General features: G+C 49.3%; 1 protein-coding gene across 3 annotated transcripts in view; it reads right to left on the minus strand.

Annotated features, from left to right (window-relative positions):
- Positions 1 to 23,795, minus strand: part of SUGCT (succinyl-CoA:glutarate-CoA transferase) — a 1,636,615-nt gene that overhangs the window by 955,012 nt on the left and 657,808 nt on the right. The window lies entirely within an intron of this gene.

The raw sequence follows: 23,795 nt of genomic DNA on the forward strand, positions 1-23,795 counted from the left end.
AGCGCTATATATGACAGGGATAGCCTTATAATAAGTGCTCCCTGTATAGCTGCTTTTATAATATAATTTTTGCCACTATTTTGCCCCCCCTCTCTTGTTTTACCCTGTTTCTGTAGTGCAGTGCAGGGGAGAGACCTGGGAGCCGTCCTGACCAGCGGAGCTGTGTAAGGAAAATGGCGCTGTGTGCTGAGGAGATAGGCCCCGCCCCTTTTCCGGCGGGCTCGTCTCCCGCTCTTTAGTGTATTCTGGCAGGGGTTAAATATCTCCATATAGCCCCCGGAGGCTATATGTGAGGTATTTTTTAGCCAAATAGGTTTTCATTTGCCTCCCAGGGCGCTCCCCTCCCAGCGCCCTGCACCCTCAGTGACTGCCGTGTGAAGTGTGCTGAGAGGAAAATGGCGCACAGCTGCAGTGCTGTGCGCTACCTTTAGAAGACTGAGGAGTCTTCTGCCGCCGATTCTGGACCTCTTCATGTTTCAGCATCTGCAAGGGGGCCGGCGGCGAGGCTCCGGTGACCATCCAGGCTGTACCTGTGATCGTCCCTCTGGAGCTGATGTCCAGTAGCCAAGAAGCCAATCCATCCTGCACGCAGGTGAGTTCACTTCTTCTCCCCTAAGTCCCTCGTTGCAGTGATCCTGTTGCCAGCAGGACTCACTGTAAAATAAAAAACCTAAGCTAAACTTTCTCTAAGCAGCTCTTTAGGAGAGCCACCTAGATTGCACCCTTCTCGGCCGGGCACAAAAATCTAACTGAGGCTTGGAGGAGGGTCATAGGGGGAGGAGCCAGTGCACACCACCTGATCGGAAAGCTTTACTTTTTGTGCCCTGTCTCCTGCGGAGCCGCTATTCCCCATGGTCCTTTCAGGAACCCCAGCATCCACTAGGACGATAGAGAAATGGGGAATCTGCCTGCCGCTATGTGTAAAAATGGGGAATCTGCCTGCCGCTATGTGTAAACATGGGGAATCTGCCTGCCGCTATGTGTAAACATGGGGAATCTGCCTGCCGCAATGTGTAAAAAGGGGGAATCTGCCTGCCGCAATGTGTAAAAAGGGGGAATCTGCCTGCCGTAATGTGTAAAAAGGGGGACGCTGTCTGCCGTAATGTGTAACAAGGGCACGCTGTCTGCCGTAATGTGTAAAAAGGGGACGCTGTCTGCCGTTATGTGTAAAAAGGGGACGCTGTCTGCCGTAATGTGTAAAAAGGGGACGCTGTCTGCCGTAATGTGTAAAAAGGGGACGCTGTCTGCCGTAATGTGTAAAAAGAGGAATCTGTCCGCCGTAAGGTGTAAAAGGGTCTCTACCTGGTGTAGTGGTGCTACTGTGCGGCGTAATTTGAATAATGGAGACTACTGTGCACCGTTTTATGAATTGGTATTATTTTGTGGCCACACCCCTTCCCCACGAAGCCACGCCACTATGTATTTTTGCGCGTGCCTACGGCGCGCACTGCCCCTGTTTTGCATGCAGGGGTGGGGCTCCGATGCCGTTTCTTGCACACAGTGCTAAAATGTCTGGTTACGGCACTGTTGCTAGGTATCCATTTCTCTGGCCCTGAGCCGGTCCCCCTCACCAGATCCTCTCCAGGGGTGAGGGGGTGGACTTGGATGGGATGGGGGGGGGGGGCCCAAAGCATTTTGTCGCACCTGGGCCCACCGCTCGCTAGTTCCGCCACTGTTCCCACCTATGTCATGACTAAGGTTTTGCATGTATTGCTAAGCCAAGAGAAATCACATCATCACACTGTATCATTTTCTGTGACTGTCCAAGTTGGAGCATAACAGGAGCTAGCACTTTGTACCAGTAGCCAATCATTCTTTCAGCTACCAAAAACAAATGTTCTACAGTGAACTCCCAATAATGCATTGTATGCCTTTATAGCTACAGAAAATCACAACCACCCCCCCACAAAGGCATAATATATGTATCTGTTTTTAATATATACAGGACAGGGACGTGCAGTCAGGGGAGGCAGTGCCTCCCCTGTCATTAATGATTAACATAATACAAAGAAGATACTTATGGCACATATTATGTTTAAACTTCATTTCTGACATTGTCTGCGGCACCGAGCTAGGTGCCTCTCGCTCACTATTGTAAAGTCCGGAAGCAGGGGACGGTCGGGGGGCGGGGCCATGGTGAGGGCTGAAAAAGCCCATTAAAAAATGCACTGGAAGCGGCACCTATACAAGTGCCTCAGAGCAGCAGGGACGTGCTTTCAGCCATATAAAAGCACGCCCCTGTCACTGTGATTGGGCACTGGGTAGCAGCTGCAGCACTGACAATGACTTGCATCCGGCTATCACTGTCAGTGCTGTACAGTGGGAGAGTAGGAGAGAGATCGTGTCTGCTGCAGTGTGTCAGTGCATGTAAGTGTTTAGTTACACTACACTCACAGACACTGTCACACAGTTTACTCTACAACTCCCTATATTGCTGTCCAGGTCTTTCATTAACTCAATAGCGCTGCACCCGCAGCGCTATTAAGTTAATGGATGGAAGCCCTGGACAGCAATATTATATCAATGTTCTCCCTCTCCCTCCCCTCCCCCCCTTCCCGCCATCCCCTCTCCCCTGTTCCACACAATAAAGGTTTAAATGTATTTTATTAAAAAAAATCCACAGCACACACACAGATGGTTAATGCCTGCTTATCACGTTCGATGAGCAGGCACACTTTGCTGTGTGAGACCCGGCATAGAGGGCGGTAGCGGGCGGAGGCGGCTGCGGTGTCTTTTTTTTTTCATTGTTTTAAAATCCGTGTGCGGCTTGCGCTAATCGGGAGCCGGCCCGGCCCCATCACATGTTCCCTCAGTAGTCTACACAGTCACAGTCAGAGAGGCTCGGAAGCCGGGAAGGGAAGCCCCGCCTCCTACCCGCACAGCTCAGTCTAATTAATGGTGGCTTCCTAAAGCCGGCGCTTGGCACTTTCTATTCTCCTCCCAGCGAGCTGTACCGCACCACACTGCACCGCACCACCAGCATGAGGCAGTGATCCCTGGAGCACCTCACAAACACCAGCCTGCCAGATCCCAGCAGCAGCCGGAGCGGAGGGGCTGCTCAGCAGGCTGCTGTGTAATAGTGCAGTGCTGCAGCCAGTGTGCTGGGCCAGGCATTGACAGGAGCAGCAATCCGAGGTCAGTGCTCCCTGCCCAGTGTCCCCACCATTACTGCCCCCCCATCCCAGTGTCTCCCACCCTGCCCAGTGTCCCCCACCATTACTGCCCCCATCTCAGTGTCTCCCACCCTGCCAAGTGTCCCCCATCATTACTGCCCCCCATCCCAGTGTCTCCCACCCTGCCCAGTGTCCCCCACCATTACTGCCCCTCCATCCCAGTGTCTCCTACCCTGCCCAGTGTCCCCCACCATTACTGCCCCCATCTCAGCGTCTCCCACCCTGCCCAGTGTCCCCCATCATTACTGCCCCCCATCCTAGTGTCTCCCACCCTGCCCAGTGTCCCCCACCATTACAGCCCCTCCATCCCAGTGTCTCCCACCCTGCCCAGTGTCCCCCACAATTATTGCCCACCCATCCCAGTGTCTCCCACCCTGCCCAGTGTCCCCCACCATTACTGCCCCCCATCCCAGTGTCTCCCACCCTGCCCAGTGTCCCCCACCATTACTGCCCCTCCATCCCAGTGTCTCCCACCCTGCCCAGTGTCCCCCACCATTACTGACCCCCCATCCCAGTGTCCCCCACCATTACTGACCCCCCATCCTAGTGTCTCCCACCCTGCCCAGTGTCCCCCACCATTACTGCCCCCATCTCACCATCTCCCACCCTGCCCAGTGTCCCCCATCATTACTGCCCCCCATCCTAGTGTCTCCCACCCTGCCCAGTGTCCCCAACCATTACTGCCCCTCCATCCCAGTGTCCCCCACCATTACTGCCCCTCCATCCCAGTGTCTCCCACCCTGCCCAGTGTCCCCCACCATTACTGCCCCCCATCCCAGTGTCTCCCACCCTGCCCAGTGTCCCCCACCAATACTGCCCCTCCATCCCAGTGTCTCCCACCCTGCCCAGTGTCCCCCACCATTACTGACCCCCCTATCCCAGTGTCCCCCACCATTACTGACCCCCCATCCCAGTGTCTCCCACCCTGCCCAGTGTCCCCCACCATTACTGCCCCCATCTCAGTGTCTCCCACCCTGCCCAGTGACCCCCACCATTACTGCCCCCCATCCCAGTGTATCCCACCCTGCCCAGTGTCCCCCACCAATACTGCCCCTCCATCCCAGTGTCTCCCACCCTGCCCAGTGTCCCCCACCATTACTGGCCCGCCATCCCAGTGTCTCTCACCCTGCCCAGTGTCCCCCCACCATCACTGCCCCCCATCCTAGTGTCTCCTACCCTGCCCAGTGTCCCCCACCATTACTGCCCCTCCATCCCAGTGTCTCCCACCCTGCCCAGTGTCCCCCACCATTACTGACCCCCATCCCAGTGTCCCCCACCATTACTGACCCCCCATCCCAGTGTCCCCCACCATTACTGCCCCATCTCAGTGTCTCACACCCTGCCCGGTGACCCCCACCATTACTGCCCCCCATCCCAGTGTCTCCCACCCTGCCTAGTGTCCCCCACCAATACTGCCCCTCCATCCCAGTGTCTCCCACCCTGCCCAGTGTCCCCCACTATTACTGCCCCCCATCCCAGTGTCTCCCACCCTGCCCAGTTTCCCTCACCATTACTGCCCCCCATCCCAGTGTCTCCCACCCTGCCTAGTGTCCCCCACCATCACTGCCCCCCATCCCAGTGTCCTCCCACCCTGCCCAGTGTCCCCCACCATTACTGCCCCCCCATCCCAGTGTCTCCCACCCTGCCTAGTGTCCCCCACCATCACTGCCCCCCATCCCAGTGTCCTCCCACCCTGCCCAGTGTCCCCCACCATTACTGCCCCCCCATCCCAGTGTCTCCCACCCTGCCCAGTTTCCCTCACCATTACTGATTTCCCCATCCCAGTGTCTCCCACCTTTACTGACCCCCCAACTCAGTGTCTCCCACCCTGCCCAGTGTCCCCCACCATCACTGCCCCCCCCATCCTAGTGTCTCCCACCCTGCCCAGTGTCCCCCACCATTACTGCCCCCCCCCCATCCCAGTGTCTCCCACCCTGTCGGCCCAGTGTCTCCTCCTTTCCCTTCCCAACCAGCCCACTGCACTTCTCTCACTGCTCCTGCACCTAGAAAGCCCCCATCCAGTATAGTCACAATGTCCACACCTCATGCACATCAAAAGCTTGCTTTACCCACCACATCCAAGCCCCAGAATGCATCGCATTCCAGAGCTTGGTAAAAAACGTCAGTTTGGGGGTTTTTAGCCGCATTTTCTCTTTAGTATATCCTATGTTATCTCATCTTTCTCTCCCCCCGCCTCCCTGCCCTGTGGCTTTCTCTTATCTATCTGTCTCTTTCCTCTCTCTCTCTCATTTCTCTCTCCTCTCTCTCTCTCTCCTTTCTCTGTTTCTCTCCCCTATATGCCTCTTTCTCTCTAATTTCTCTCTCTCTCTTTATCTCTCTCTCCTTTCTCTGCTCTCTGTTCCCCCCTTTCTCTCTCTCCTCTCTGTGCCCCCCTCTCTCTCATATCTCTCCTCTCTCTTTCTGCCTTCCTCTCTGTGCCTCTCTCCTTTCTCTGGGAGGGATGTACTAATGCTGCGGACTATATTCCGCCAAACATCGCAATGATACTAATCGCATATGTACTAACATTTGCGATTAGCATCGCAAAGGAAAGCTCTCATGATAAGAGCTGTCTTTTGTGAAGCCAGAACGCCTGTGTTTTGGCCCCGGGAGGCCCTCTGCGCATTCATTACCCTCCGCATCCGAAATCCAGGTCCCAAGGTTAGTACTTTATTTACATCCTGCCCTCTGCCACTCTATCTCTCCACATATCTTGCTCTCTCTCTCTTCTTAAACGTCTATCGGCAGCTCCCATCTTGCTTCTTGCACCTGTCTACGGTCTCTCTCTCCCCTTTGTTGTTGGCCCCCTTTGGCTTTCTTCTATCTCTGAACTGCAACACAAACCTATCACAGCGGGGGGATGTCCACTGCCAGCTCCCACTAAAAGAAAAGTATAGGTCTGTCCCTGCTGGCGCTGCATTTTGGGGACGATTCTGCTAATCTCCAGCCTCCACTGCCAGTAGCAGCTCTCTCAGAAGCAGTGTGGCTGCTGGGAAACCTGCTGCTGGTGGTGGAGGCTGGAGACTAGCAGAATCGATCATCACGCTGCCCGAGAGGAGGCTCCAGTATCTGCCCCCACTGCAGGAGTGTAGGTAGGACCTGCACTTCTGCTGCCACTTCATGGGCGTGCGAGGGAAGGAGGCACAAACACAGCAGGCACAACCAGGGGCGGTGATGACAGGATATAGTGCTATGGATTGTTTGAGGAAGGGGGGCCCCAAATTGGGGCCTTGCTTAGGGCCCCATGAGATCTAAATCCGCCTCTGCCTGGGCGGCGGCGGGCATCGACAGTGGCGGGAGGCGGCAGGCCTGGATCATGGATCCAGTACCTGTCAGGCGCTTATATTGTGTGTGTACCTTTCTGTGCATTCTCATTGTGTGTCATTATTATTATTTTAAGTACAGTGCCTTTTTATTCTTTAAATTCAAGATACAGTACATGTAATTTTTGTTCGGTGTTTTGTGTATATATATATATTCACATTCATTTACAACAGTGCCTCCCCAGTCATTGACCTCACCGCACGTCACTGATACAGGAGAAAATTCATCTAATTAATGATTTTACCAGGTAATTTCTTACAAAACCTGTCCAAAAAACTGCAACCAGTACCCGGTGTCGACACAGAGACTGGACACACACACAAAAAAAAATCAACCACCCTAGGAAAAGCCAGCTCCATGCTGATAGCACTGGGGCTCCATCTAACATGTTGGGGTAAAAAGTGAAAACAAAAAAAACAAAAATAAAAGTATTTTGATATATGGCACTATTGGTCCCAACTAGCTCTTACAATAATTAACTGTCTGGTTATGCTGGCTCTATTACAGTTGTAAATTACAGAATGACCTGTCATCTATAACCCCTGTAGTGCTCCATAAAATACTAATAAACACACAAACCAAATATAAGAAATTCCAATTACAATATTCACCCAATCCATTATTTTCTTCATTCCTTATTGCATGTTTATTTGCAACAGTATATTCATATTCCTTCATCTTTTGCAGCTCCATTTTTTTGTATTTGGTAAAAATTAAAAATTAAAACCTCAGTGGCTGGGTTGTAGCGAGGGCAGTGCTGGTGGAGTTCACGCTCCAGATGCCAGAGCCTATTTGGGGCAACAGCTGGGCTGCACACAATCCCATTGTTCCCCGGTGCATCATCGCAGTAGTGACAGTAGAACCAGCTCAGGACCTTTCCTACTGAGCAGCGGAAAGGGGCACCACCCCATACGGCAGTGTTTTTCAACCACTGTGCCATGGCACACTAATGTGCCCTGAGCAGTCTCCAGGTGTGCCGCCAAAGAAGAACAGCCAGGCCCGTCAGTGTTTTGCCTCTACTGAGGCCCTGGAATGATCAATACTGGTGGGTTTAGTGGTTGCAGAGCCAGTTCTAATTTTTACATCTTAGGACACGCAACTGCACCATGCATCACCATTATATTTGAATGTGCCTTGGCAATATTTAAATCTTGTTCGGTGTGCCGCAAATTGTAAAAGTATGAAAATCTCTGCCATACGGGGTGCAGCGTGGCCACTGCTATAGTCCTGACAGGATGCTTGCGGTAGTTAGGTAGGTCCATTGTGAGAGATTGCTGAGCCTACACTGTGATGGAATATCTGCTACAAGGACAGAGCAATCAGCAATTCAAAAAGATTTGGGGGTGCTCATTGATAAGAGACTTAGCAGCAGTACCCAATGCCATAGTGCAGCAATGAAGGCAAATAAGGTATTAGCATGCATTAAAAGGAGAATTGAGACAAGGGATGAGAGTGTAATTCTGCCACTGTATAAATCATTAGTATGGCCACAAGTTGAATATTGTGTACAATTCTGGGCACCACACTATAAAAAAATATATCTTGGAACTTGAAAAGGTTCAGAGGCGAGCTACAAAATTGATTAAGGGGTTAGAGTCACTGGATTATGAGGAAAGGCTTACTAGGTAAGATATGTTTACACTTGAAAATAGGCGGCTAAGCGGAGACATAATTAATATTAACAAGTATATACAGGGACAATAAAAGGTGCTATCAGGCGATTTGTTTATTAAGAGATCACTACACTGGACACGCGGACACCCACTGAGATTAGAAGATAGAAAGTGTCATACCCAACAACGGAAGGGGCTCTTCACAGTAAGGGCAGTAAGGATTTGGAATTCTCTGCCAGAGAAGGTAGTGATGGCGGACTCAGTCAATATGTTTAAAAATGGATTAGATGCATTTCTAACTGATAAGGATATCCAAGGATATAGCATTTAAAATGAATGTATTTTAGTAACAGCATGAATTATAGTTGTCAATTAGACTTAAAATGTAACTTCACGGGGGCGTGGCCTAGCTGCTGCTGTGAGTGGAAGTGTCTCAACAGAGCTCCAGGATTTCGGGCACTTCTCTCCCTCCCTGCACATCCATCTCTGCTCCTTTCAGCCTGGTACCCTCTCCCCCACTCCTGCTGCTGTGCGCTGGCCGGTTGGTGAGGTACACGGAATCGGGGAGCACTCCTGGAGGCTCCTGCCGATTGCGGCCTACCTTCTGCCCTGAGGCCGGGGACTAAATTTTCAAGCCTACCCGGGCCGGACTTCTGGGACCCGGGAAAATGGGACATGGCTACGCCAGACGGCTCCTACCTCTCCCTGCAGGCTCTGGAGGGTCTCTGGGGGCTCCCAGAGGCCGAGGACCCGTGGGCCCTTGTGCTTTTACTCCTGTGTGCCTGGGATCCACCTCTGTCTCCAGCTGGGAAGGAGACGTTCACAGCCAGCACCCATTTTGGATTCTTTAGTCTGTGCATCTCTGCAGTTCTGTCCCCTTATGAGGCTGAAACTGAACCCTGAGCTGGACCAGGACCAGTGATTTCTGCCTGGGGCTCTCCTACAGCTTTTTCTACTACATCTCCATTGGGGAGTATATTCCATTATGTGGTAGTGCTGCCAATTCCTGCTGAAATCCCCTGTACTGGATCTGTGAGTGCCCCCTTGCTGGGATTTGTTGTGCCTCTTACATATTTGTCATTTCTCCCTGACCCTGCAAAGATCTCCTTCAGGTAATAATGTTTGAATAGGGATGTGATGTGCTCTGTCCTCTCTACGCCTCCACCCGGGGTTCTCATGCATACATAGTAGCTTCTGTTTGGAACCAGCATACTACTCTGCCTCCAGGGCCTGTGACGCATTGGCCTTCCAGTTTACTCGTCTACTCCTTCTACTGCAGCCCTCTAACGATGCACCCTAAAAAAATTAAGGACGCACTCCCGCCCCCGGTGGCTTTCTCTAATCAAAAAGGGGCTCGTATCTCCTCATCTCCTGCCGGGAGCTACATCCCATCGAGCCAACCTGACCGTCCTAAGGAGAGTTCTGGCCATTCCTTATCGGTCCCTGGGGTGGACTCTAATTCTACGGATCCTCTCACTGTCAAGACTCTGTGTCAAGTCCTTGCGGCATTTAAATCTGAGCTCACTCAAGACCTCTCTCTGGCTATCCGTGAAGTTAAAGTGGAGCTAACTGCTTTAGGTGATCGCACAGACCATCTTGAATGTAAAATGGAGGAACTGGTGTACTCTCATAATGACCTTATTTCGGCCCATGACCGACAACAAGCTGAGATGGAGACGTATAAAGACAAACTGGTGGATATAGAGGACAGGTAGTGGAGAAATAATATTAAAATCCGAGGTATCCCAGACTTTGTGGCCAATTCGGAACTTCTGGACTATGCTATGTCCCTCTTCCGCAAACTGCTACCTGGGGCGGATGACAGAGACCTTCTCATCGATCACATTCACCAGCTTCCGAAACCACGGTCGGTTTCCGCCTCCTACACTCGGGATACCCTCCTCCGTGTTCACTTCTTCACGACCAAGGAACGGATAATGCAAGCTGCCAGATCTGCGTCTGATTCGGATACACTTGGAGGCATACAAATATTTCCTGACTTCTCGGCACTGACCATCTCTAAATGTAGAGCTCTGGCTCCTATCACGGAGGCACTACGTTCTCATGACATTAGATACAGATGGGGCTTCCCAGTGAAATCAGTGATTTCACATGAAAATTCCTCCTACGTAGTTGCCACTCTGGACGTTGGGGTTAAGCTGCTTAATGACTGGGATGTTTCAGTCAAAGTGCCCTCTACATTGAAACCTCGCCTGCCACTTACCTGTGAGTGGTCTGTGACCTGACTGAGTATTCAATGTTCCAATTAATGTAGTTCCTGGTTGATCTTCATGTTTGGTTGGGGACTCCGTCCCCCATATAATGCATACCGGATACGTGAGTTTATCTGTTATATATGTGCATGCTTCTGGTTTCTTCATTTGCTGTTTATATTACTATGTGTACCTGCATTTTCCTCTGATTCTATCTCTTTTATCTTTCTTTTACTTCTTACTGTACACATGAGGGTATCTCCCTAGTCACTTACATTATTTGTTGATGTGCTTGTCGGTACCCTTATTGGTACTTGTAGTTTGGCTATACATTATTGCTCCAGGTATACATGTGCCTTTTGTACACCGGGTGGTGATACTACCGCCACCTCCCCATACTTTTTCTACTGCATACATTTCCCCTGCAGTAGCAATGCGGTCCCGATATAATGGGCCCTTTTGGTTTTCCCTGCCTGTCCTTTCCTCTTATTTCCCTAGTTTGTCCCCCCCCCCCCCCTCCAATTTGGGATGTCAGCTGTTTTTGCTTTTTCTACATTTTAAATGGTACGAATATATTCATTGAATGTTAGAGGGTTGAACTCCCCCAATAAACGCAGGCTAGCCTTGACCACTTTTCATAAACACAGAGCTGACATAGTTGCCTTGCAGGAAACACATTTTTCGTCAGCAGGTCCCCCGGCTCTGAGAGACCGGAGATACCCAGTTGGCTTTTTTGCAAATGGCCCCTTCAAGCGCAATGTAGTGGCTGTTCTTTTCCGGAGCTCTGTTTCGTTTGAACTGCTGTCCCAGATAGCTGACAAGAATGGACGTTTCCTCATTCTAGTTGGAAAATTGGAGGATAAGATGGTTACAAATGTATCTCTCTACGCTCCCAATTCTAACCAAGTCCCCTTTCTTAGAAAAGTTTGCTCGACTATTGCAAGGGTTCGTCAGGGTGCCCTGCTTATGTTGGGCGACTATAAGTTAGTGCTTGATCCTAAATTAGATAGATCTCCTTGGTCTGCTTCCCAGATGTCTGCGGCTCCGGCTGGCCCGTCACTAGCCTTCCGTAATTTGCTGGCAGAATATGACCTGTATGACTTGTGGAGAGTTCAGAACCCAACTTCGAGAGATTATACATATTTCTCTCCAGTGCACAATTCCTACTCTTGCATAGATCTTATTCTTTGTGATAAGTGGACGTTGCAGCACTCAGCTCAGGTGGATATTCTGCCTATTTCCTGGTCCGATCATGCTCCTCTCCTATGGTCTTGGAATATTTGCCACCAATTTAACCCCCCTCGGCCGTGGTGCCTATCTGCCCACCTGCTGTCGGACCCTATATCTAAAAAAGCGATTGATGATTGCATCTCCCTCTATATGGAAACTAATTCCCCCTCAGATACTTCTATCACGACTTTCTGGTGTGCCCTTAAGGCAGTTGTGCGAGGCACTGCGATCCAAGCCGGTGCTAAACTCAAAACGACAAGCTATCCAACAACAACAAGATTTGGAATCTAAACTTAAGGAGGTTGAAGATAGGAATAAGCTCCACCCCTCTAGGGCCCTACGTAGGGAATTAAAGGATATCTGAGGCCAACTTCAGAAACTCCTTATGAGACGGACCCAGTTTGCTTTAAATAGGTTGAGACAGAAATTTTACCTGACTGGTAATAGACCGGGTAAAATGCTGGTTCGCAAGCTCCGTGCTCTCCAGGCTCATAATAGGATTAGACATCTGATTTCTCCTCAGAGTGGTAAAGTGTCCAATCCATATGACATAGCGAATCAATTCGCTAGATATTATACCAAACTGTACAATCTTTCTTCTGATCCCCTTACTTTTCAACCCACTCCTGATTCTATACAATCCTTCCTAGTCGACGTCAAACTCCCCTCCCTTTCTGCGGAAGAGCTCAAGACATTAAATGCCCCGTGGACCCCCTCCGAGGTAATTCAAGTAATTAAATCACTCTCGCATAATAAAGACCCCGGTCCAGATGGCTTCATAAATGAATTTTATGTTTCTCTCTGTGATCAACTATCGCCCACTCTGACCTCCTTGTATAATTCAATCTCCTCTCTTGGTGCTGTCCCTACAGAAATGCTGGAGGCTCAAATTATCACTATACCCAAGCCAGGTAAAAACCCAGCGCATTGTCAAAATTATAGGCCCATTGCACTATTTAACGGCAATATTAAAATTTTTGCCAAACTTGTTGCTTTCCTTTTAAATGTCTTTCTGCCATCTCTCATTGCCTACGACCAAGTTGGGTTTGTGCCTGGTAGACAGGCGTCTGAGAATACCCGTAGGGTTTTTTATTTGATTGATATCGTTCCCTCTAACACTGGCCTTCTCCTGCTCTCTTTAGATGCAGAGAAGGCGTTTCATAGACTGAACTGGCAATATATGTCCTCGGTTCTAGACAAGTTTGGTTTTAGTGGCCATATTCTTTCTTCGGTTTTATCTCTATATAGCTCCCCCTCTGCATTGGTATTTAGTAACGGTTTCTTCTCCGATACATTTCCTATTACGAATGGAACCCGACAGGGTTGCCCTCTATCACCCTTAATATTTACATTGGGCATAGAACCTCTTGCTGAGAAGATTAGGATGTCTGGGGGCTTCCCGGGGATGACTATTGGCACTACTACTCACAAGTTGTGCCTCTTTGCGGACGACGTCCTTCTGTTTGTCACGGACCCACTATCCTCCCTTCCTTGTTTGCATGCTATCTTGGGACAGTATAGTGAAGCTTCCTTTTATAAAATTAATACGACAAAGACAGATGCTCTCCCCATTAATATCCCAGCTCCCATAGTGTCCACCCTTCAATCACACTATCCATATAACTGGCGTTCGGCTTCAATTCAGTATTTGGGGATCCAAATTCCACCTTCTACGGCCTCTGTTTTTGATGTTAACTTACCTCCACTCATTAATAATTTTTTAGGCCTGACTAAGTCCTGGCCATCTTATGATATTTCGTGGATTGGCCGCCTAGCAGCCTTCAAAATGACTCTCTTACCTAAACTCATGTACTTATACCGAACCATACCTTTTCTTTTCCCTAAAACGTACCTTGATAGATGTCGTGCTATAATGCTCTCCCCATTAATATCCCAGCTCCCATAGTGTCCACCCTTCAATCACACTATCCATATAACTGGCGTTCGGCTTCAATTCAGTATTTGGGGATCCAAATTCCACCTTCTACAGCCTCTGTTTTTGATGTTAACTTACCTCCACTCATTAATAGTTTTTTAGACCTGACTAAGTCCTGGCTATCTTATGATATTTCGTGGATTGGCCGCCTAGCAGCCTTCAAAATTACTCTCTTACCTAAACTCATGTATTTATACCGAACCATACCATTTCTTTTCCCTAAAACTTACCTTGATAGATGTCGTGCTATAATGCTACGCTATGTCTGGAAGGCACGGCCACCCCGATTAGCTCGGTCCAAAATGATTCTCCCTCGTAGAAAGGGAGGGCTAGATATGCCTAACCTGGTCTTTTACCAGGAGGCATGTGTGCTGGCCCAGTTTAAATACTGGTTGAGTGGGGCGCCTGTAGTGGGATGGGTATCTCTTGAACGTACTGGGAGTTTGGACCTTCCCTTAGAAGACCTTTTTAAGATACACCCAAACTCTAGAACCCACTTATTGTCCCTGCTCCCCGCCACTAGAACATCTTTACAAATCTGGGATAAATTGGTGACTCGCCTGCCTGGACATCAATTTCCATATTCTACTATCTCACTACGAGCCATAGCTAAATTAATCCCTAATCTAAATCTCTCTACCTGGTTTGTTTGTGGTTTGACTGTCTTGGGGGACCTTATGGATGGTAATGTTATGCTATTGTTTTCTCAACTCCAGTCTCGATATAGTCTCCCCAGTGGAGAATTATTGCAATATTTCCAAATTCACCACTGGTACAAAGGTTTGCCTAGACAGGTGGCTCCCCCGAACCCATTATCCCAGGTTGTCTTAACACGTGTATCTCTGTGTGACTCTAAAGGGGACATCTCGTTTTGGTACAGGACGCTTATCAGCTTGCTTACTACTACTAAGTCAAATGCGCAGATGAAATGGAAACAAAACTTGGATCTTCCCCTACCTGAAGCCCAATGGGAACAAATTTTTATTTCTTCTTACCGAATGTCCAAGTGCTTGAATCACACGGAGATGCATATCAAACTCCTTAATAGACTATATTTAACACCGGATAGGCTACACTCATTCTGGCAGTCTTGTTCCAAATATTGCTGGCGTAACTGTGGGGAAATAGGCCATATTTTCCATATTTTCTGGTCCTGTCCTTCCCTTCAACATTTCTGGAGCAAGATATTTGTTTTGATTAATTCGGTCTTACACCTGTCCCTTACCCCCTCTCCGGCCATGGCCCTGCTCCACATTTTTCCTGCTGAGATACCACCTCATCAGAGATATCTGGTGGGGCATATTTGTATAGCTGCCAGGGCTGCATTGGCCCAAAGTTGGAAACAAGCTTCTCCCCCTCCTCTATCACTAGTCACCAACAAAATTCAATTCCATTTTACTATGGAAACTGAGTTCATGCCTTGCTCTTCTGCGGCCTCCTCCCCAATGGTGAAATGGAGAGCATGGCATGACTACGTCACTGCTGGAGGGGGTGTTTCACCTTCCCCCTAACTGACTCGGCTTATACTTCCGCTCTGTGCATCGGCTGTGCCTTACTAGCCCTGTGTCTATTATTATCTGTTTATTGATATGTTTTCATGTTTGACCCATGTTTATCTTTATCTGTATCTTTTTCCAAGATGACTTTGTATTTTTCCTATTGTATCTATATTGGATTGTTATATTTGACTTCTGACAATTTTGATATTTGCATGTTTACATCCCGTTCCCTTGGTTCTATGTACCCCCCCCCATCCCCCCCCCCCCGCCCCTTCCTTCTTTCTTTCTGTACCCCTTCCCCTTGCAAAAAGAAAACTTGTGTTCAATAAAAATTATTGATGAAAAAAAAAATGTAACTTCATCTGGGTCATTATAGTTAAACTATAGTTATATACAGAATAGTGTAAGAATTATAATACAAGTTAAACTAAATGAAGAAATTGTCTTTATTCAACCACATTAACTATGTTACTATTGTTTAGTTATTTATTTATTAACAGTTTCTTTTATAGCACAGCAAATTCCGTTGCACTTTACAATTGGACACAATGATAAAACAAAACTGGGTAATAAACAAACAGTCATAGAGGTAGGAAGGCCCTTACAATCTACAGGAAAAATATGATTTTAATTACCTACTGGTAAATCCTTTTTTCGTAGTCCGTAGAGGATGCTGGGGTCCATATTAGTACCATGGGGTATAGACGGGTCCACCAGGAGCCATTGGCACTGTAAGAGTTTAACAGTGTGGACTGGCTCCTCCCTCTATGCCCCTCCTACCAGACTCAAGTCTAGAAACTGTGCCCGAGGAGACAACATACTTCGAGAGAAGTAAATACACAGATAGTGGCGAGATTCAAACCAGCTCACACAACAAGGCAAATCCGGCCAACAGGCCGGAGAACTCAGCAACAGCTGAAACAGTACTGAAACAGGAACACACACTGAACTTACCTAGGAACCAGGTAGTACTGAACCAAATAACCACTGCAGGATAAAGAAGCGCTGGGCGAGCGCCCAGCATCCTCTACGGACTACAAGAAAAGGATTTACCGGTAGGTAATTAAAATCCTATTTTCTCTTACGTCCTAGAGGATGCTGGGGTCCATATTAGTTCCATGGGGATGTACCAATGCTCACAAAACGGGAGGGAGAGTGCGCAGGCTCCTGCAGAACTGCTTGACCAAACTTGAGGTCATCAGAGGCAAAAGTATCAAACTTGTAAAACTTAGCAAACGTGTTCGAACCAGACCAAGTAGCTGCTCGGCAAAGCTGTAAGGCTGAGACACCCCGGGCAGCCGCCCAGGAAGAACCCACTTTACGAGTAGAGTGGGCCTTAACCGATTTTGGACACCGCAATCCTGCCGTAGAATAGGCTAGTGATGTGCACCGCAAATTTTTCGGGTTTTGTGTTTTGGTTTTGGATTCGGTTCTGCGGCCGTGTTTTGGATTCGGACGCGTTTTGGCAAAGCCTCCCTGAAAATTTTTTGTCGGATTCGGGTGTGTTTTGGATTCGGGTATTTTTACAAAAAACCCTCAAAAACAGCTTAAATCATAGAATTTGGGGGTCATTTTGATCCCATAGTATTATTAACCTCAATAACCATAATTTACACTCATTTTCAGTCTATTCTGAACACCTCACAATATTATTTTTAGTCCTAAAATTTGCACCGAGGTTGCTGGATGGCTAAGCTAAGCGACACAAGTGGCCGACACAAACACCTGGCCCATCTAGGAGTGGCACTGCAGTGTCAGGCAGGATGGCACTTCAAAAAAATAGTCCCCAAACAGCACATGATGCAAAGAAAAAAAGAGGCGCACCAAGGTCGCTGTGTGACTAAGCTAAGCGACACAAGTGGCCGACACAAACACCTGGCCCATCTAGGAGTGGCACTGCAGTGTCAGGCAGGATGGCAATTCAAAAAAATTGTCCCCAAACAGCACATGATGCAAGAAAAAAAGAGGCGCACCGAGGTCGCTGTGTGACTAAGCTAAGCGACACAAGTGGCCGACACAAACACCTGGCCCATCTAGGAGTGGCACTGCAGTGTCAGGCAGGATGGCACTTCAAAAAAATAGTCCCCAAACAGCACATGATGCAAAGAAAAAAAGAGGTGCACCAAGGTCGCTGTGTGACTAAGCTAAGTGACACAAGTGGCCGACACAAACACCTGGCCCATCTAGGAGTGGCACTGCAGTTTTCTAGCGAGAGGATGAATGCTTCCATCCTCATGTGAATCTGAACCACTAGCCATGAACATAGGCTAGGGCCTCAGCCGTTCCTTGCCACTCCGTGCCGTAAATGGCATATTGGCAAGTTTACGCTTCTCATCAGATGCTTTCAATTTTGATTTTTGGGTCATTTTACTGAACTTTTGTTTTTTGGATTTTACATGCTCTCTACTATGACATTGGGCATCGGCCTTGGCAGACGACGTTGATGGCATTTCATCGTCTCGGCCATGACTAGTGGCAGCAGCTTCAGCACGAGGTGGAAGTGGATCTTGATCTTTCCCTATTTTAACCTCCACATTTTTGTTCTCCTGTTTTTAATGTGTGGAATTATATGCCAGTATCAATAGCAATGGCCTACTACTATATATACTGCGCACAACTGAAATGCACCACAGGTATGGATGGATAGTATACTTGACGACACAGAGGTAGGTAGAGCAGTGGCCTTCCGCACCGTACTGCTATATATACTGGTGGTCACTGTCAGCAAACTGCAAAACTAAAATGCACCACAGGTATAGAATCTAGATGGATAGTATACTTAACGACACAGAGGTAGGTAGAGCAGTGGCCTTCCGTACCATACTGCTATATATACTGGTGGTCACTATCAGCAAACTGCAAAACTAAAATGCACCACAGGTATAGAATCTAGATGGATAGTATACTTGACGTCACAGAGGTAGGTAGAGCAGTGGCCTTCCGTACCGTACTGCTATATATACTGGTGGTCACTGTCAGCAAACTGCAAAACTAAAATGCACCACAGGTATAGAATCTAGATGGATAGTATACTTGACGACACAGAGGTAGGCAGAGCAGTGGCCTTCCGTACCGTACTGCTATATATACTGGTGGTCACTGTCAGCAAAACTCTGCACTGTACTCCTCCTATATAATACTGCTGGTCCCCAGTCCCCACAATAAAGCAGTGTGAGCACAGATATATGCAGCACACTGAGCACAGATATGGAGCGTTTTTCAGGCAGACAACGTATAATACTGGTGGTCACTGGTCAGCAAAACTCTGCACTGTACTCCTCCTATATAATACTGCTGGTCCCCAGTCCCCACAATAAAGCAGTGTGAGCACAGATATATGCAGCACACTGAGCACAGATATGGAGCGTTTTTCAGACAGAGAACGGATAAAACTGGTGGTCACTGATCAGCAAAACTCTGCACTGTACTCCTCCTATATAATACAGCTGCTCCCCAGTCCCCACAATTAAGCAATAAGCACAAATATTTGCATCAACATTAATAAACGGAGAGGACGCCAGCCACGTCATCTCCCTAACATTTCCAATGCACGAGTGAAAATGGCGGCGACGCGCGGCTGCTTATATAGAATCCGAATCTCGCGAGAATCCGACAGCGGGATGATGACGTTCGGGCGCGCTCGGGTTAACTGAGCAAGGCGGGAGGGTTCGAATCTGCCTCGGACCCGTGTAAAAGGGTGAAGTTCGGGGGGGGTTCGGATTACGAGGAACCGAACCCGCTCATCACTAGAACAGGCATGCTGGATTGTGAACCTGATCCAGCGAGAAATCGACTGCTTAGAAGCAAGACACCCAATTTTCTTGGGATCATATAGGACAAACAGAGAGTCAGGTTTCCTGAGACGAGCCGTCCTCTTCACATAAATCTTCAAAGTCCTCACAACATCCAAGGCCTTTGAAGCAATTGAGGAGTCAGTAGCCACTGGCACCACAATAGGTTGGTTGATATGAAAAGCTGACAATACCTTAGGAAGGAACTGTGGACGAGTCCTGAGTTCCGCCCTATCTTCATGGAAGACCAGATAGGGACTTTTACTGGACAAAGCCCCCAATTTCGACACACATCGTGCAGAAGCCAAGGCCAACAAAGTTACTGCCTTCCATGTGAGAAACTTGATTTCAGCCTCCTGTAGAGGCTCAAACCAGAGGCGTCACTTACTTATAAAACACCTGGTGTGGTCGCGGGTGAAAAGGGGGAGTGACTTCACAGAAGGGGGCGTGGCTTCACATCCCAACCCCTGTTTTTGGCACATTGTGGGTCCGGGGGATGTGGGCTTCCCCCGGAGACTGATGCATCTGCAGTGCTGGCTTCTGCACTGTGACAGGAGCCGGGTTGCAGAACATTATGATCTAGTGCAGCACCCAGCTCCTGCCACTGAGCAGGAGCCGGCACATTGGTGTCACCCCTCAGAGGGTAACACCCGGGTGTGGGCCGCACCCCCCGCACCCACCTTGTGATGCCACTGGCTCAAACCAATCCGATTGCAGGAACTGCAACACCACATCAAGATCCCATGGTGCCGTTGGTGCCACAAAAGGGGGCTGGATGTGCAGAACCCCTTTCAAAAAGGTCTGAACCTCAGGGAGGACTGCCACTTGTTTCTGGAAGAAAATGGATAAGGCCGAAATCTAGACCTTGATGGAGCCCAATCTCAGGCCTAAATCCACTCCTGCTTGCAGGAAAAGAAGAAACCGTCCACGTTGAAACTCCACCGCAGGAAACTTCATGGATTCACACCAAGACACATACTTTTTCCAAAGTTGATGGTAATGTTTAGACGTTACACCCTTCCTAGTCTATATCAGGGTAGGAATAACCTCGCTCGGAATACCCTTCTCAGCTAAGATCTGGCGCTCAACTGCCATGCCGTCAAACGTAGCCGTGGTAAGTCTTCATAAACGAATGGCCCCTGTAGTAGAAGATCCTCCCGAAGAGGCAGAGGCCTTGGATCTTCCAGCAGTAGAGCCAACAGATCCGCGTACCGAGCCCTCCTTGACCAGTCCGGAGCAATGAGGATTGCCAGAACCCTTGTTCTTTTTACAAGTTGTAGAACTCTTGGGATAAGAGGAAGTGGAGGGAACACGTACACTGATGTGAACACCCACGGAGTTACTAGTGCGTTCACTGCCACTGCCTGTGGGTCTCTCGACTTGTAACAGTACCTCCTCAGTTTCTTGTTGAGGCGGGAGGCCATCATGTCTATGTGAGGAACCCCCCACCAACCGGTTACCTCCTCGAACACCTCCGGGTGGAGACCCCACTCTCCTGGAGATCGTGTCTGCTGAGGAGGTCCACTTCCCAGTTGTCTACTCCCGGAATGAAGATTGCTGACATCGCTACAGCGTGCCTTTCTGCCCAGAGGAGGATCCTTGTCACCTCGGACATTGCAGCCCTGCTCTTCGTTCCGACCTGTTGGTTTATGTAGGCCACTGTGGTCACGTTGTCTGACAGCACCTGAACAGAAAGATCCTGTAGAAGGTGTGCCGCTTGAAGATGGCCGTTGTATACAGCTCTTAGCTCCAGGATGTTTATCGGAAGAAGGGATTCCTGACTTGACCACCTTCCTTGAAAGGTTTCCCCTTGAGTGATTGCTCCCCAACCTCTTAGACTTGCATCCATGGTTAGAAGGATCCAGTCCTGAACCCCGAACCTTCGGCCCTCCAGAAGGTAAGGTAGCTGCAGCCAGCAGAGGAGCGAAATCCTTGCTTTCGGCGACAGGCGTATCCTCTGGTGCATATGTAGGTGAGATCCCAACTACTGGTCCAAGAGATCCAGTTGAAAGGACCGAGCATGAAACCTTCCGTACTGCAGAGCCTCGCAGGAGGCAACCATCTTCCCCAGAAGGCAGATGCACTGATGAACCGATACCCGGGCCGGCTTAAAGACATCCCGGACCATTGTTTGAATCACCAACGCTTTCTCCACTGGTAGAAACACCCTCTGCACCTCCGTGTCGAGGATCATCCCCAGGAAAGACAGCATCATTATCGGCTCCAGATGAGACTTTGGAAGGTTCAGGATCCAACCGTGCTCCTTGAGCAGATGCGTCGTGAGAGCAATGGATCTTAACAACTTCTCCCCGGATGATGCCTTGATCAGCAGGTCGTTCAGATATTGAATTATGTTCACCCCCTGCTTGCGGAGGAGAACCATCATCTCTGCCATCACCTTGGTGAAGATCCTCGGTGCTGTGGAGAGACCGAATGGCCGTGCCTGAAACTGATAGTGATCGTCTAACAGTGCAAACCTGAGATAAGCCTGATGCAGCGACCAAATGGGAATGTGGAGGTACGCATCCTTGATGTTGAGGGACACCAGGAACTACCCCTCCATCAGTTCTGAGATAACCGCTCGCAGAGACTTTATTTTGAATTTGAAGTCCCTGAGATAAGGGTTCAATGATTTCAAGTTCAGAATTGGCCTGACTGAACCATCCGGCTTCAGTACAACAAAAAGGTTCCAATAGTAACCTTTGTTCAACTGATGAGGTGGAACTGGAACAATGACCTCCGACAATACCAATTTTCGGATAGCATCCAGAAAAATAGCTCTGTCTGCCGGCAAAGTCGGCAAGCCTGATTTGAAGAATCGGTGAGGTGGGAGAGTTTGAAACTCCAGCCTGTACCCCCGGGACACAATATCTTGTATCCAGGGATCCAGGCCGGACGACACCCAGACGTGGCTGAAATGCCGGAGTCTCACTCCCACCTGACCTACTTCCAGGCTGCGCGGTCCACCGTCATGCTGAGGACCTTGAGGCACAAGAAGCAGGCTTATGGTCCTGGGAACCTGCGGGAGCAGGCTTTTTGGATTTGGCACGACCACCTCTAAAGAAGGTGTGAGAAGGCTTGTTCTTTCTAGTCCTAGTGGGCCGAAAGGACTGTGAAGTGTTGGAAGAAAAAAGGCTTCTTTGTAGCCGGTGCAGAGACTTACCCGCTGTAGCTGTGGCAATCCACGCATCCAGCGCCTCCCCAAACAGAGCCTGACCTGTATAGGGTAGGCTCTCCACACTTTTCCTGGATTCCGAGTCCGCAGACCATTAGAGCAGCCAGAGACCCCTGCGAGCCGAGACGGACATGTAGGAGATCCCCGCAGCCATGGAACCCAGATCCTTCATGAATTCCACCAGAAACAATGCAGAATCCTGTATGTTACGTAAAAACAAATCAACGTCACCTTTATCCATCGTAATCAAGTCCTCCTGCAGAGTGATTGACCACTTTGCTATTGATTTTGAAATCCATGCATAGGCAATAGTAGCCGCAGTATCGACCCTGAAGCCATGTTTATGGATTTAAGCGTAGCACCCACCTTGCGATTCGCCTGGTCTTTCAACGCGGTAGATCATGGGACAGGCAAAACCACTTGTTTTGACAGCCTGGAAACAGAAACGTCAACTATAGGGGGGTACTCCCATTTTTTTCTATCGTCCTCCGGGAAAGGAAAAGCAACCAGAACGCTTTTAGGGATCTGGAATTTTTTCTCCGGGTTTTCACAGGCCTTTTCAAAAATGGCATTTAATTCCTTAGAAGCAGGGAAGGTGAAAGGGTCTTACAGTCTGTGAAAAAAGCCTCCTCAACCTGCTCAGGAGGTGTGTCAGAAATATTTAACACATCCCGCATGGCCTCAATTATCAACTGCACCCCCTTAGCAAGTGATGCCGTCCCCCTTAACACATCCCCATCACTGTCTGCTGTGTCAGAATCGGTATCCATGTCATCCTGTGTAATTTGGGCAAGAGCACGTTTGTGAGAATGTACCACAGAAGGCCCCGGGAGACCATACTGCCATAGAGGACTGCAATACCTGAGTTGCATGCTCAGTCCTTGCAACCCTTTCAGAAATCTGAGAAATAGTCCCCCTAAGAGAGGCTAATCACTCCAGTTCCCTAGCCGGGATCTGCGCTACAACGGTGCAATCCTGATTACATGGGATGGGATCTTCCTGAGAAGATATATCCTCTGCAGCATATGAGACATGGTTGCTTGCACACCCCACATACACACAGTGTACAGGGCAGAGTTTCCCCCCCAAGAATGGCAGACACAGAGATTGGAGCCAACCCACACACAGCGTTATACAGGTATAGGGAGACCCTTAACCAGCGCTGACTGTGTCCCTTAATAGGTGACACAGTCTATACACAGCCTCCCCTCCCTTCTACAACCCTCTGGTACCGTACAGATAGCTGGAGTTGCTCTGGAGGGACTGCTCTTCACAGGCAGCATGTCTGCAGGCAGGAAAATGGCGCTGAACACTGCTGGGTCCGCTCTGAGGAGAAGCTCGGCCCCCTTAATGGCGCTGTCTTCCCGCTCTTCCAAGATTATACTGGCCTGAGGATTTTCTGCTCGCTGAGATCCGAGGACCCCGACAGGCTTTCTGGTCAGTGTAGGGTTAAGGCGCCGGCTCAGGGCGCCCCTCACAGCGCCGCACCATGTACCACTGAGCCCCCGGAGCACAGTCAGTACTGCGCTCCCTACCCTGGAGCCGCCATCTTCACATCGGCTCCCCGCTTGCCAGGGAGCCGATGAGTCACTCGCCACATTTCAGCTCTGCAAGGGGGTGGCGGCATGCTGCTGGGGTGAGCGTTCCCCTGCGGTGGGGAGCGATCTATCCCCTCTGGAGCTCAGTGTCCAGTCAGCGGAGACAGTGGCTCAGACCCCGCAGGGCGGACACTGCACCCCCCTCAGTCCCTTGCTGCAGGGAGGCTGTTGCCAGCAGCCTCCCTGTAAAATAACAAACTCTAAAAAAACTTTAACTTAAGAAGCTCTGTAGAGCTCCCCTAG

This window comes from Pseudophryne corroboree, chromosome 5 (assembly GCF_028390025.1).
Source record: "Pseudophryne corroboree isolate aPseCor3 chromosome 5, aPseCor3.hap2, whole genome shotgun sequence".
Lineage (NCBI taxonomy): Eukaryota > Metazoa > Chordata > Amphibia > Anura > Myobatrachidae > Pseudophryne > Pseudophryne corroboree.